The 13,029-nt window shown below is 42.9% G+C and overlaps 1 protein-coding gene and 1 pseudogene across 11 annotated transcripts in view; both read right to left on the bottom strand.

Moving 5' to 3' along the window:
• The window catches only part of PPHLN1 (periphilin 1), a 226,930-nt gene that overhangs the window by 165,931 nt on the left and 47,970 nt on the right, over positions 1–13,029 (bottom strand). The window lies entirely within an intron of this gene.
• LOC129466211 (insulin-like growth factor 2 mRNA-binding protein 2) lies at positions 10,956–12,997 on the bottom strand (annotated as a pseudogene).

Raw genomic sequence — 13,029 nt, 5'->3', positions numbered from 1 at the left:
ACCCTGGTAGCTGGGACTACAGGCACATGCCACAACACCCAGCTAATTTTTGTCTTTTTTGTAGAGATGGGATCTCATCATGTTGCCCAAGCTGGTCTTGAATTCCTGGGCTTAAGTAATTGGCCTGCCTCAGCCTCCCAAAATGTTGGGATTACAGGTGTGACCAACCATGCCTGGCCTGATTATCTAGTTTTCTTGTATCATATTAGATAAGTTGTATTTTTCTAGGAATTTGATCATTTTTTCTGACATTCCAAAATTGTTAGTATAAAATTGTTCATAATTGCCTCTTAGCGACTTTTTTAAAAGCTTAGAACAAAAGGTTATTTGTGTCTTCTCTTCATTTTTATTTATCAGTTTCACCAGAGGTTTATCAATTTAATTTTAGCTGTGTCAATCTTTTCAACTCTGTGGGTTTTTTTATTTTGTTAATTTCTACTCTTATCTGCATTTTTTCCTACTCTGACCTTTTGGGGTTTATTTTGTCATACTTTTCCCTAACTTCCTGAAATGAATGAGTAGATTCGTTTCCTGTTTCCTAATATACACATTTAGCTTATAAATTAATTTCTAAGTACTCTTTAGCTGCATCACACAACCTTTTAATAAGCTGTATTTTTATCATAATTCAGTTCAAAATATTATCTAATTTCCACTGTGATTTCTTCTTTGATCTACGAGTTATTTGGTAATGTACTTCTAAATTTCCAAACTATGAGTATTTTCTATTATCTTGTAAATAAATTGCTAGATTAGGTTAATTTTGGTCAGAAAATGTACTATATATCATTTCAATCCTTTGAAATGTGTTAGGCTCTACTGCACAACAAATAGTCAACTTTTATAAATGATCCTTTCATCTTTGAAAAAAATATGAAGGCAGGGTGTGGTGGCTCACGCCTGTAATCCCAGCACTTTGGGAGATGGAGGTGGGTGGATCATTTGAGGTCAGGAGTTCAAGACCAGCCGGGCCAACATGGTGAAACCCCATCTCTACTAAAAATACAAAAATTAGCTGGGCGTGGTGGCTGGCACCTGTAATCCCAGCTACTCGGGAGGCTGAGGCAGGAGAATCACTTGAACCTGGGAGATAGAGGCTGCAGTGAGCCCAGATCCTGCCACTGCACTCCAGCCTGGGCAACAGAGTGAGACTCCATTTCAAAAAAAAAAAAAAAAGAAAAAAAGAAAAAGAAAAAGAAAAAATGTGAATTCTGCAAGCAATTAAAGCAAGTAATGAAAGCAAGTTTGTTAATTATATTTTTTGAATCTAGGAACTGATTTTCTTTTCTGTTTATCAATTACTGAGAGAGGAGTATTAAGATCTTCCATTCTGATTAAGGATGTATCTATTTATTCTTACGGTTCTGTCCATATTTGCTTTATATTTTGTTAAGGCCATGTTACTAGTCACCATAGAAATTCAGAATTTTTTATACCTTCCTGTAAATTGAACCTTTTTATCATTATAAAGTGCTCCTCTTTATAATGGCAGTTACTTTTGCTTAACACCTAGAACAGCTTCTTTCAGTCAGCCATTTTGTACTATATATTTTTCCATATTTTTACTTTCAATCCTTCTGTATTATGATGTTTCAGCTATGCCTCTTGTATGCAAAATACATTAGGGTATTTTTTTTTAATTGAGTCTGAAAAATTCTGTCTTTTATTAGAACATGTTAGTCTATGTATCAGTCTAGGTCCAATCAAGAGTCAGAGACCACGATGGTAATTTGAAGAGGAAATATAATATAAAGAAGTACTACATAAAATGAGTGACAGAGCCGACCCTGTCCCAAAATAATAATACTATTAAATGTTATTTAATGGTACTAAATAAAATTGGGGTAAAAGGGATTGATTAGTAAGAAGCAAAGATAATTCTAATAAATATAGCACGTTAAAGGAATAGCCACAGCCGGGTTCCGTGGCTCACTCCTGTAATCCCAGCACTTTGGGAGGCTGAGGCAGGCGGATCACTTGAGTTCAGGAGTTCAAGACCAGCCTAGCCAACACGTGCCGTTACACTCCAGCCTGGGCAACAGAGTGAGACTGACTCAAAAAAAAAAAAGGAACAGCCACTACTCTTGACCCCGAGGTAGAACATCCGGGGAAAAGTACAACTCACACCCCTGCCACTCTAGGGCAAAGAGATCATGGCCATGGCTCACCAGATGGCAAAAAAAAGTCTCCCTGGTGCCAGATGAGTGGAACTTTCTAGAAATCCACCTTCTGGAACTTACTGGAATTCCTTACACCAGGGTGCCAGGAAAAGAGAGGAGGTCATGTACGCCACAGAAGCTGGATGCTAGGAAGGGGCGCATGCTGCAGGAGCCTCAGGATGGAGTGCAGGGGCCCCTGGAAGTTAAAAATCTTTTCTTTTTGCAATGTCTCTCTAGCGCCCTCTACTGATAGTTTCTGTGCCGTCTGGCAAGATAAAACTTAAAAGGCCCAGAACCATTTTCTTTTTTTTTGAGACGGAGTCCGCCCAGGCTGGAGTGCAGTGGCGCAATCTCGGCTCACTGCAAGCTCCACCTCCCGGGTTCACGTCATTCTCCTGCCTCAGCCTCTCTGAGTAGCTGGGACTACAGGCACCCGCCACCATGCCCGGCTAATTTTTTTGTATTTTTAGTAGAGACGGGGTTTCACCGTGGTCTCCATCTCCTGACCTCGTGATCCACCCGCCTCGGCCTCCCAAAGTGCTGGGATTACAAGCGTGAGCCACCACGCCCAGCCGAACCATTTTCACAGAGCGGAAAACAGGGTGAATTTGGAGCTGAGAGGCTATAGATAAATAACACACAGTCCATTTATACTTTAACATTATTACTAATATATTTGATCTTAAATCTATGTGTTTTGTATTTCTCCTACTTGTTTTATGTTCCTTTTTATCTCCTTTCTTGCTTTTTTTTTTTTTTTTTTTGAGACAGAGTCTGGCTCTGTTGCCCAGGCTGGAGCGCAGTGGTGCGATCTCGGCTCATTGTAACCTCCACCTCCCAGGTTCAAGTGATTCTCCTGCCTCAGCCTGCCGAGTAGTTGGGACTACAGGCGCCTGCCACCATGCCTGGCTAATTTTTTAATTTTTACTAGAGATGGGTTTCACCATGGTTAGCCAGGATGGTCTCCATCTCCTGACCTCACGATCCACCCGCCTTGGCCTCCCAAAGTGCTGGGATTACAGGCGTGAGCCACCGCACCTGGCCGCCTTTTTAAAAAAACTTGTTTTTGTAGGCTGGACTGGGTGGCTCACGCCTGTAAACCCAATACTTTGGGAAGTGGAGGCAGGCGGATTGCCTGAGCTCAAGAGTTCAAGACCAGCCTGGGCAACGTGACAAAACCTTGTCTCTACAAAAAATACAAAACTTGGCCGGGCGCGGTGGCTCACGCTTGTAATCCCAGCACTTTGGGAGGCCGAGGCGGGCGGATCACGAGGTCAGGAGATCGAGACCATGGTGAAACCCCGTCTCTACTAAAAATACAAAAAAAATTAGCCGGGCGTGGTGGCGGGCGCCTGTAGTCCCAGCTACTCGGAGAGGCTGAGGCAGGAGAATGGCGTGAACCCGGGAGGCGGAGCTTGCAGTGAGCCGAGATTGCGCCACTGCACTCCAGCCTGGGTGAGAGAGCGAGACTCCGTCTCAAAAAAAAAAACAAAAAAAACTAAACTTAGCCAGTTGTGGTGGTGCACAACTGTAGTTACAGCAACTGAGGTGGGAAGATCGCCTAAGCCTGGGAGGTGGAGGTTGCAGTGAGCCAAGATCAGCCACAGCACTCCAGCCTGGGCAACAGAGCTAGAACCTGTCTCAAAAATAGTAATAATAAATAAATATAAAATAAAAATTATTTTTGTAATTCTATTTCCGTTCCTCTATTAGTCTGGAAAATATGCATTATTTTGCTTCTGTTTTAGATATTATCCTCTAGATTATAATTATTTTCCTTAAAAAATTTTAACAGCTTTATTGATTTTGTTTGTTTGTTTTGAGACAGGGTCTTGCTCTGTCACCCAGGTAGGAATGCAGTGGCACAATCTTGGTCCACTGCAGCCTGGAACTCCCAGGCTCAAGCCGTCCTCCCAAGTGGCGGGGACTGCAGGCCTGCACCAGCACGCCTGGCTAATTATTTAAAATTTTCTGCAGAGAGGTGGTCTCCCTATGTTGCCCAGGCTTCTCTCGAACTCCTGGACTCAAGGGATCCTTCCACCTCGGGCTCCCAAAGTGCTAGGATTACGGGTGTGAGCCACCATGCCGGGTATTAACAGCTTTATTGAGGTGAAATATACATATCATAAAATTCACTCATTTTGGTGGGCGTGGTGGAGTGTAAAATGGTGTGATCACTTTTCAAAATAGTCTGACAATTTCTTAAAATATCAAACATAGATTTATCTATTTTATCTGTTGTGATATCAAACCTAGATTTTTTTTTTTTTTTTTTTGAGACGGAGGCTCGCTCTGTCGCCCAGGCTGGAGTGCAGTGGCGCAATGTCGGCTCACTGCAAGCTCCGCCTCCCTGGTTCACGCCATTCTCCTGCCTCAGCCTCTCCGAGTAGCTGGGACTACAGGCGCCCGCCACCATGCCCGGCTAATTTTTTTGTATTTTTAGTAGAGACGGGGTTTCACCGTGGTCTCCATCTCCTGACCTCGTGATCTGCCCGCCTCGGCCTCCCAAAGTGCTGGGATTACAAGCGTGAGCCACCGCGCCCGGCCCTCAAACCTAGATTTATCTTTGGCCCAGCAGATTTACTGCTACATAGTTACCCCCCAAAATAAAAATGTATGTCCACCCAGAGTCTTGTACATAAATGGTCATAGAAACATTATTCATAGTGGCTGAAAAAGTGGAAGCAATGCAAATATGATGTTTTCACAACTCTGTAAAATCACTAAGAAATTATTCAATTGTAGTTAAGATGATTGAATTTTTCTTTCTTTCTTTCTTTTTTCTTTTTCTGTTTTTGAGCTGGAGTCTCGCTCTGTTGCCAGACTGGAGTGCAATGGCGCGATCTGGGCTCACTGCAACGTCCGGCTCACTGCAATGTCCGACTCCCTGGTGCAAGTGATTTTCCTGCCTCAGCCTCCCGAGTATCTGGGATTACAGGCACGCACAACCACCCCCAGCTAATTTTTGTATTATTAGCGGAGACGGGGTTTCACCATGTTGGCCAGGATGTTCTCGATCTCCTGACCTCGTAATCCTCCAGCCTCAGCCTCCCAAAGTGCTGGGATTACAGGCATGCTCCACCATGCCCGGCCTATTTGTCTTCTTATCACTGAGGTGTAAGAGTTCTTCATATATTCTGGTTATGAGTCCCTTCTTACGTATATGAGTTACAAATATTTCTCCAGATTTGTGGCTTGTCTTTTCACTTCCTTACTGTGTCCTTTGAAGGACAAAAGTTTTTAACTTTGAAGTTCAGTTTATTACTATTTTCGTCTTATTATTTGTGCTTTTGATGTTTTGCCTTAACCCAAGACCATGAAAATTTACTTCTACGTTTTCTTGCAGAATTTTCATAGTTCTAGCTCTTACATTTATGTTTATGATCCATTTTGAGTTTATGTATTTATTTATTTATTTTGAGACAGGGTCTCACTCTGTTACCCAGGCTGGAGTGCAGTGGTGCAATGTTGGCTCACTGCTACCTCTGCCTCCCAGGCTCAAGCCATTCTCCAACCTCAGTCTCCCAACTAGCTGGGACTACAGGTGGGCGCCACCAGGCCCAGCTAATTTTTTTGTGTTTTTAGTAGAGACGGGGTTTCACCATGTTGGCCAGGCTGGTCACGAACTCCTGATCTCAGGTGATCCTCCCACCTCGGCCTTTCAAAGGGCTGAGATTACAGGTGTGACCCACTGCGCCCAACCATTTTGAATTTATTTTTGTGTATGGTATGAGGCAAGGGTCTAAATTCATTGTCTTGCATGTGGGTATCCAATTGTTCCAGCAATATTTGTTGATTAAAAACTATTCTATTCTGCTGGGCACGGTGGCTCACTCCTGTAATCCCAGCACTTTGTGAAGCAGAGGCAGGCAGATCATCTGAGGCCTGGAGTTCGAGACCAGCTTGGAAAACATGGTGAAACCCCCAACTGTACTACAAATACAAAAGTTACCCGGTGTGGTGGCAGGTGCCTCTAATCCCAGCTATTTGGGAGGCTGAAGCAGGAGAATTGTTTGAACCCGGGAGGCAGAGGTTGCAGTGAGCCGAGATCACACCACTGCACCACTCCAGCCTGGGAAACAGAGCTAGACTCTGTCTCAAACAAACAAACAAAAACAAACAAAAAAACACTATCCTTTCCCTTATTCAATCACCTCAGCACCTTTGTTGAAAATCAATTTACAGTAAGAATAATGGCTTATATCTGGACTTGAAAAATGACATATCATATTCTAATGCTAATTAGTACTTTACCTCGTTTTATTTTGTTTTTGTTTTTTGGGGTTTTTTGAGATGGAGTCTCACTCTGTTGCCCAGGCTAGAGTGCAGTGGTGCGATCTCGGCTCACTGCAACCTCTGTCACCTGGGTTCAGGCGATTCTCCTACCTCAGCCTCCCGAATAGCTGTGATTACAGGTGCCCACCACCATGCCCGGCTAATTTTTTTTTTTTTTTTTTTTGAGAGGGAGTTTCACTCTTGTTGCCCAGGCTGGAGTGCAATGATGCGATCTCGCCTCACCGCAACCTTTGGCGCCCGGGTTCAAGCGATTCTCCTGCCTCAGGCTCCTGAGTGGCTGGGATTACAGGCATACAGCCACCATGCCCGGCTAATTTTGTATTTTTAGTAGAGACGGGGTTTCTCCATGTTGGTCAGGCTGGTCTCAAACTCCTGACCTCAGGTGATCTGCCCGCCTCGGCCTTCCAAACCTCCCTTGTTTATACGCTAGTGTTATCATGCATTTCCATTTCTGCATATTGTTTCTTGTAAGTCCAAAAAAGGAGGAAAGAAATTTTTATCATTGTTTTATATAGTCCATGTTTATTTAGATCTACCTGTACATCTACCACTTTTGTGCTCTTCATTCCTTCTGGCACCTGGGAACTTTGTATCTAGGATCATTTTGTCTTTTGCCTACAGAATACCCTTTAGTATTTCCTTTAATTTGGGTCTGCTGGTGATAGACTATGTTAATTTTTGTTTGCGTAAAACATTCCTGAAGAATATTTTCTCTCATCATAAAATGTTATGTTGACAATTATTACTATTATTATTATTAGCTCACTGAAAAAATTATTTCATTCTTCTCTGGTTTCCATCATCTTTTTAATTTTTTTTTTTTTTTTTTTTTTGAGATAGATTCTGGCTCTGTTGCCCAGGCTGGAGTTCAGTGACATGATCTAGGCTCACTGCAACCTCTGTCTCCCAGGTTCAAGCAATTCTCCTGCCTCAGCCTCCCCAGTAGCTGGGACTACAGGCACCCGCCACCATACCTGGCTAATGTTTTGTATTTTTAGTAGAGACGGGAATTTTACCATGTTGGCCAGGCTGGTCTCCAACTCCTCACCTCAAGTGATCTGCCTGCCAATATGCTGAGATTACAGGCGTGAGGTACCGCACCCAGCCAAAAAAATTTTTTTGTTTTTTTAATCTTTGGGATGTTATATTCTGGGAGCTCAGCTTTCAACTTTGTCAAAAATTCTGTGAAACCCCTGCACTGAGTGCCTAATTTTGATTATAATGATTTTCATTTCTAGAGGTTTTTTTTTTCATATTTGCAGTTGATTAAGGATAGCTGCAAACTCTTTGTCACTCTTCCAGTTGAGAGATGGAGTCCAACTGCTCCATGAATCTGGGCTGACTTTAGTGATTTGCTTGACCAATAGAATGCATCGGAAATGATGTTCTGTGATTTCCAAGGCTAGATCATAAAAAGTTTTATGACTTCTACCTGATTTTTTTGAAATGCTTGTTGTGGAAATTCCAGTACTCAAGATGCTTTCTTTGGGAGCCCAGCCATCTTGCTATAAAAGGCAAGGAACATGTAGGCACTTGTGGAAAGTGCTAGCTGAGCTCCCAGCAGACAGCCAACACTACTACATGAAGCCATGCAAATGAATTATTTTGTATGTCTAATCCATTTACATCTTCAGATGACTGTCGCCCCAGCAGACAATTCCAAGGTTTGTAGTCAGACATGAGAGCAGATTAAGATCAGTACTGGGTTGTACTCAGTGCTTTTGTTTCTACTCTCTGTTTTATGCCATCATTTTCCCTTCTTGTTTTTTTTTTTTTTTTTCTCTTATTAATCCCCAGAGTTTTGGAAACCCCATTTTTCTATGCCTTTTGCTGCTTTTTTTTTTTTTGAGACAGAGTCTTGCTTTGTCATCCAGGTAGCTGGGACTACACGTGCATGCCACCACACCCAGCTAATGTTTTCATTTTTTCTAGACATGGGGGCTTGCTATGTTGCTCAGCTGGTCTCAATCTCCTGGGCTAAGGCAATCTTCCCGCCTTAGTCTCTCGAAGTGCTGGGATTACAGGCATAAACCACTGCACCCAGCAAGCTGCCACTCTTTTATTCTTCTTTCTCTGGACATGAAAGAATCCATTTTAGACTCTAAAGAGAGGATAAGAAATGGGGCTGAATGCATATTAATACAGTTGGAATTAATGAGAGAAAACAATGTAGAATGGACAAAAGACCATGTTTTAAGGCCAAAATTTATGAAGTTATCCTGCAGAGTTAATAATAAATTGCCAGGAACAGTGACTCATGCCCATAATTCCAGCACTTTGGGAGGCCAAGGCAGGAGAATTTCTTGAGGACAAGTGTTCAAGATCAGCCTGGGCAATATAGTGAGACCTCGTCTATACAAAAAATAAAAACATTAGCCAGATGTGGGGATGAGTGCCTGTAGTTCCAGCTACTCTGGAGGCTAAGGCAGGAGGATCTCCTAAGCATAGGAGTTTGAGATTACAATGAGCTATGACCACACCACTGTACTCCAGCTTGAATGACAGAGTGAGACTCTGTCTCTTAAAATTTTTTTTTCAGAATAATTAATAACTTATGCAAGTCTGGAAAAATAATTATGCCTATTATACTGCTATAGTTTATTGGAAATTATTTGCCTTACCAAATATAAAAGTATATGGAAATCCTGGTGTTGGGGAGGAAGATTAATGCCTCTTTTAGCCTATCACTGTAATATTTTAATATTTGTTTTTCAGGGAAACATTATTTGACCCATTGCTTAAACAAAGTAATAAATTAGTGAGATAAAATGATAAGCAGTACTTTATGTATTATGTATAACATCTTAAGTTTTTTTTTTGTTTTCTATGCTTAATGGGCATTAATTATGTATTACTGAATATTCACTAAATATTAATCATGCATTGGGTATTTTTCAGAAATTTTATTTTGTTGATTAGGAAATATAAATGGTTCCTTCAAATTTTAGGTGGATAAATTATAAAACAATATGCCCTTTGTTTACATTCATATAACTATATGTTAAGCCATTATTTCCCATATACTATTATTGCTACTTATAACATATATCCTACACTAAATGTTTACAGTGTGCCAAGAACGATTCTAAGCACTTTATTTATTTATTTTTTCTTGTTAGCTGGATATATTTCTTTTTTCTTTTTTTTGGTCACAGAACAAACACTGTTTGCAGTAGAGGAAACTGGCATTGCAGTCTGGTGGTGTAATGGCTTGTTCACATAAACCAGTACATGTTCACCATTTAGCGCAAAAAGCCCTAATGGCGCACATCCTGTTAAAATTCAGGACATCTCCAATATTCTCTATCTCTGTTTCCTTTGTCATCTTTTTTTTTTTAAAAAAAACATTTTCAAGGTTTGTCCAAAAGAAGGTCATATAGGGCCTTGGCTAGCGGAAGACAATTCAGAACAGCTGTTGCACATTTGGAGTGTCACCTTCTCCAGGCTGGCAGTTTATATCTTTTTTTTTTTTAACTCATTTTTATTTAAAAAATTTAAAAAATGCTCCAACTGTCAGTTTTACAAAATCTCTAAGGGAAACACAAGAGCAAGGTGCTGAGGTAAAAAACACCTGAGGTAGCTTTTTCCTGTGTGTTTTTCTCGTTAAAATATCTGTAAGTTTAATGCTCTGGGCCAACAACCTTGTATAAATTTCTACTTTCCTCCACATTTTTTTTTAAGGAAAGAAATCATTTTGCTGAGTATTGATGGCTTATACACCAAAATGCAAAAACGACAAAATACATTCTTTCATTGTGGAATTTTTTCCTTGTTTGGTTGCATGGTTGGTTTGATGGGTTCCTGTTTTCCTCTTCCAAAATGTTAGAACAAGTACCATTGACTCTTGTTCTTTTGAGTAACCAAGTGTAAGTTGAGGCTGGTTTGTGTGTTTCGCTTTTGCTCCTTTTGTGTGATGTGATACTCAGAGCACTGCTTTACCTGGCAGCGGGGGGTCGGGGGGGGGGTGCGTAGATATGGGATTGGGATGGAGGGATGAGGAAATTCAAAAGAATGGAGATAGAGAAGAAGGGGAGGGGAGAGATAAACAGAGACAGACAGAGAATTATATAGCACTATGCAAAAAACCAGTTTAAAACCTGTGAAGCAAAGAGAAATGGGTGTATGACCTAGACAAGCATGAGGAGTGACAGAGTTTCCCCTTCAAGGAGACAGTATCCCTTCTGTTGACATACATAGGTGATCCAGAACTGCTGTGAGTGTCCTTCTGACAAAATTTCCCTCTGGGTGAATTTTGTGTGGGTGGCCTGGAAGCTCCTCTCTACACAGTGAGACCTTCCAAAGAAAGATTTTATTCTTTAAAGTCTAGAAAAGCCTTTCTCTTTAAAAAGAAAAGAAAAAATAATTGATTAAAAATTGGAGTTAGTTGAGTTATTTGATATATTATTTCTAAAATATATTACTGCTGCAGGCACCCTGTGTAACCCACAGGCCACATATCTTAACATCTTCCCCTTCTAATAGGTATACACGTGTAGAGAGACGATTTTCCACAAAAAGGGGCGTGCATTTTGCTTGGCTTTGAACATGTTTACCTATTTTAGTTCAACTAAAAGGGATAGCGTCATGGGAGTTAAGGAGAGATCCGAGTGGATGGTGAAGTGGATGGCTGAAGCCTGCAGAAGCCCTGAGGGACAGGAGGAGGGGCCCGGTGGTTCTGGCAAACCTGGCTGACCTTCCCCACCCCTCCTTGGCCCCTGGCATTCTCAGGGCCTCTACAGAGTCCCTGGCCGCCTCCGCCGACTTCTCATTCCTCAGATGGTCTTTGGTTTGCTATTGATCTGGCTGGCTGTGTTTGGTCTCATTCTGTCAGGTGTTGGAAGAGCTACATTCATCCGTTGTTTTGCTTGTGCCTGTGGGATCCTCACTTACTGCGCTGTGAGGCGACTCCCTCAGGGTATTTCTGCTCCTGCTGCTTCAGCTGTTGTACAATTTCCCTGATCTTGTGCTGTGCAGTCTGGCTAGCAAAGAAGTGCCCGATAATTCTGACAATCATTTCCTCATTTTCATCTGGCGTTTGGTCACGAGGCACGATGACTTCTGCACTGATTAAATTCTGCAGTTCATTCACGGTCTTGCCCCCTTTGCCAATCACCCGGCCAGCGGTGGAAGAAGGCACTCTGATATGGGTTTCCAGCTTCACTTCTTTGGGCCTAAAAAAGTTTTCTTCTTTCAGTTTCCCAAAGATCCGCTCCTGGGCCTTGAACTGGGCTTTCGGTGGCCCGGTGATGATGACCTTTCGCTGATGTCTGGGCCTTCCGCAGGGGCGATCTTGATGGAGGCTCCCACAAATCTCACCAGCTGTTTGATATGTGCCCCTTTCTTCCCGATGATGGCGCCCATACCCTGGGTTGGGATGAAGAGATTCACAATCTCCTGCTCTGGATAAGAGTGATGATGCGGGAACGGGCCAAACTGGTGATGGGGGTACAGGCTGGAGTAGTATCCGGAGTGGGTATTAACAGCCAGCATATCATTTTCAAAGGCCTCACGCAGCTTCTTCATAATCTCTATCTCAGCACTGGCACAGACCTCGACTGTGCCCTTCACAGTGATGGTTCTTTCCGGGTTGTATATGCTGAAATCCTGCAAAGGTGAGATTGTTATCTTGGTCCCTGTTTCATGTTCGTTTTTCTTCAAATTTCTGCCTTCTTTTCCAATCAGTCTTCCAACCAAGCCATTGTGGGCCAAGATTTTCAGAGGAATCTCTTCGGCTAGTTTGGCCTCATCTGCCTCTTTCTGCATTATTTCAAGAATCATGCGGCATGCTTCAGAAGTCCCCTCTGGGGTGGCATGGATGGTGACAGGCTTCTCTGCAGCTCCGGAGTTCTCTTGTCTATAGATGTCTACCCGGGACTGGGTCTGCTTAGTGATATTCTTTATGGTCAAGCCCTCCTTTCCGATGATGGCACCAACAAACTGGGTGGGGACCAGAATCCGCAAGGGGAAATCAATCTTTCTGGCCTGAGAAGAGCCCCCAGGGGCTTGGCCTTGCTCCCAGGAAGAGTGGTCCCCACGCTGGGCTCGCTGAGGGGGCGAAGGGCAGCTCACCTCTTCAACCGGGAGGTAGGAAATCTTGAAGTAGTTCTCAAATGATGCCCGCTTAGCTTCTCCATGGCTATTTTTACTTCTTCTTTTGTTGCATATGTGACATTGACAACGGCGGTCTCTGTGTCTGTGTTGACTTGTTCCACATTCTCCACTGTCCCATATTGAGCCAAAAGTCCATCCAACACCTCCTACTGCAGGCGAGGAGGGATATTTCGAATCTGAATGTTCCTGCTCCTTAGCTTTTTAGAGACTGAGTAATCAACTTCCATGATTTTCCCATGCAATTCCACTTGACCCGAGAGGGTCTCGATGGTGCGGATGGCCCAGTTCTGGTCGGAGTAGTCTACGAAGGCGTAGCGGGACTTGAGCAGGACCTATCCCGCCAAGGGCAGCTTCCTGTCCCCAAAGAGCTGCCGGAGGTCTTCGGCGGTGACGGCGGGGCTCAGGTTCCCGATGAAAAGCTAGTTCATCATCCGTCTCTTCCCCGAGGGCCCGCGGCTCCCCC

Source organism: Symphalangus syndactylus, chromosome 17 (genome assembly GCF_028878055.3).
Source record: "Symphalangus syndactylus isolate Jambi chromosome 17, NHGRI_mSymSyn1-v2.1_pri, whole genome shotgun sequence".
In the NCBI taxonomy this organism is placed as follows: Eukaryota; Metazoa; Chordata; class Mammalia; order Primates; family Hylobatidae; genus Symphalangus; species Symphalangus syndactylus.
The sequence above is the reverse complement of the archived record's forward strand: the minus strand, read 5'-3'. Positions and strand labels throughout refer to the sequence as shown.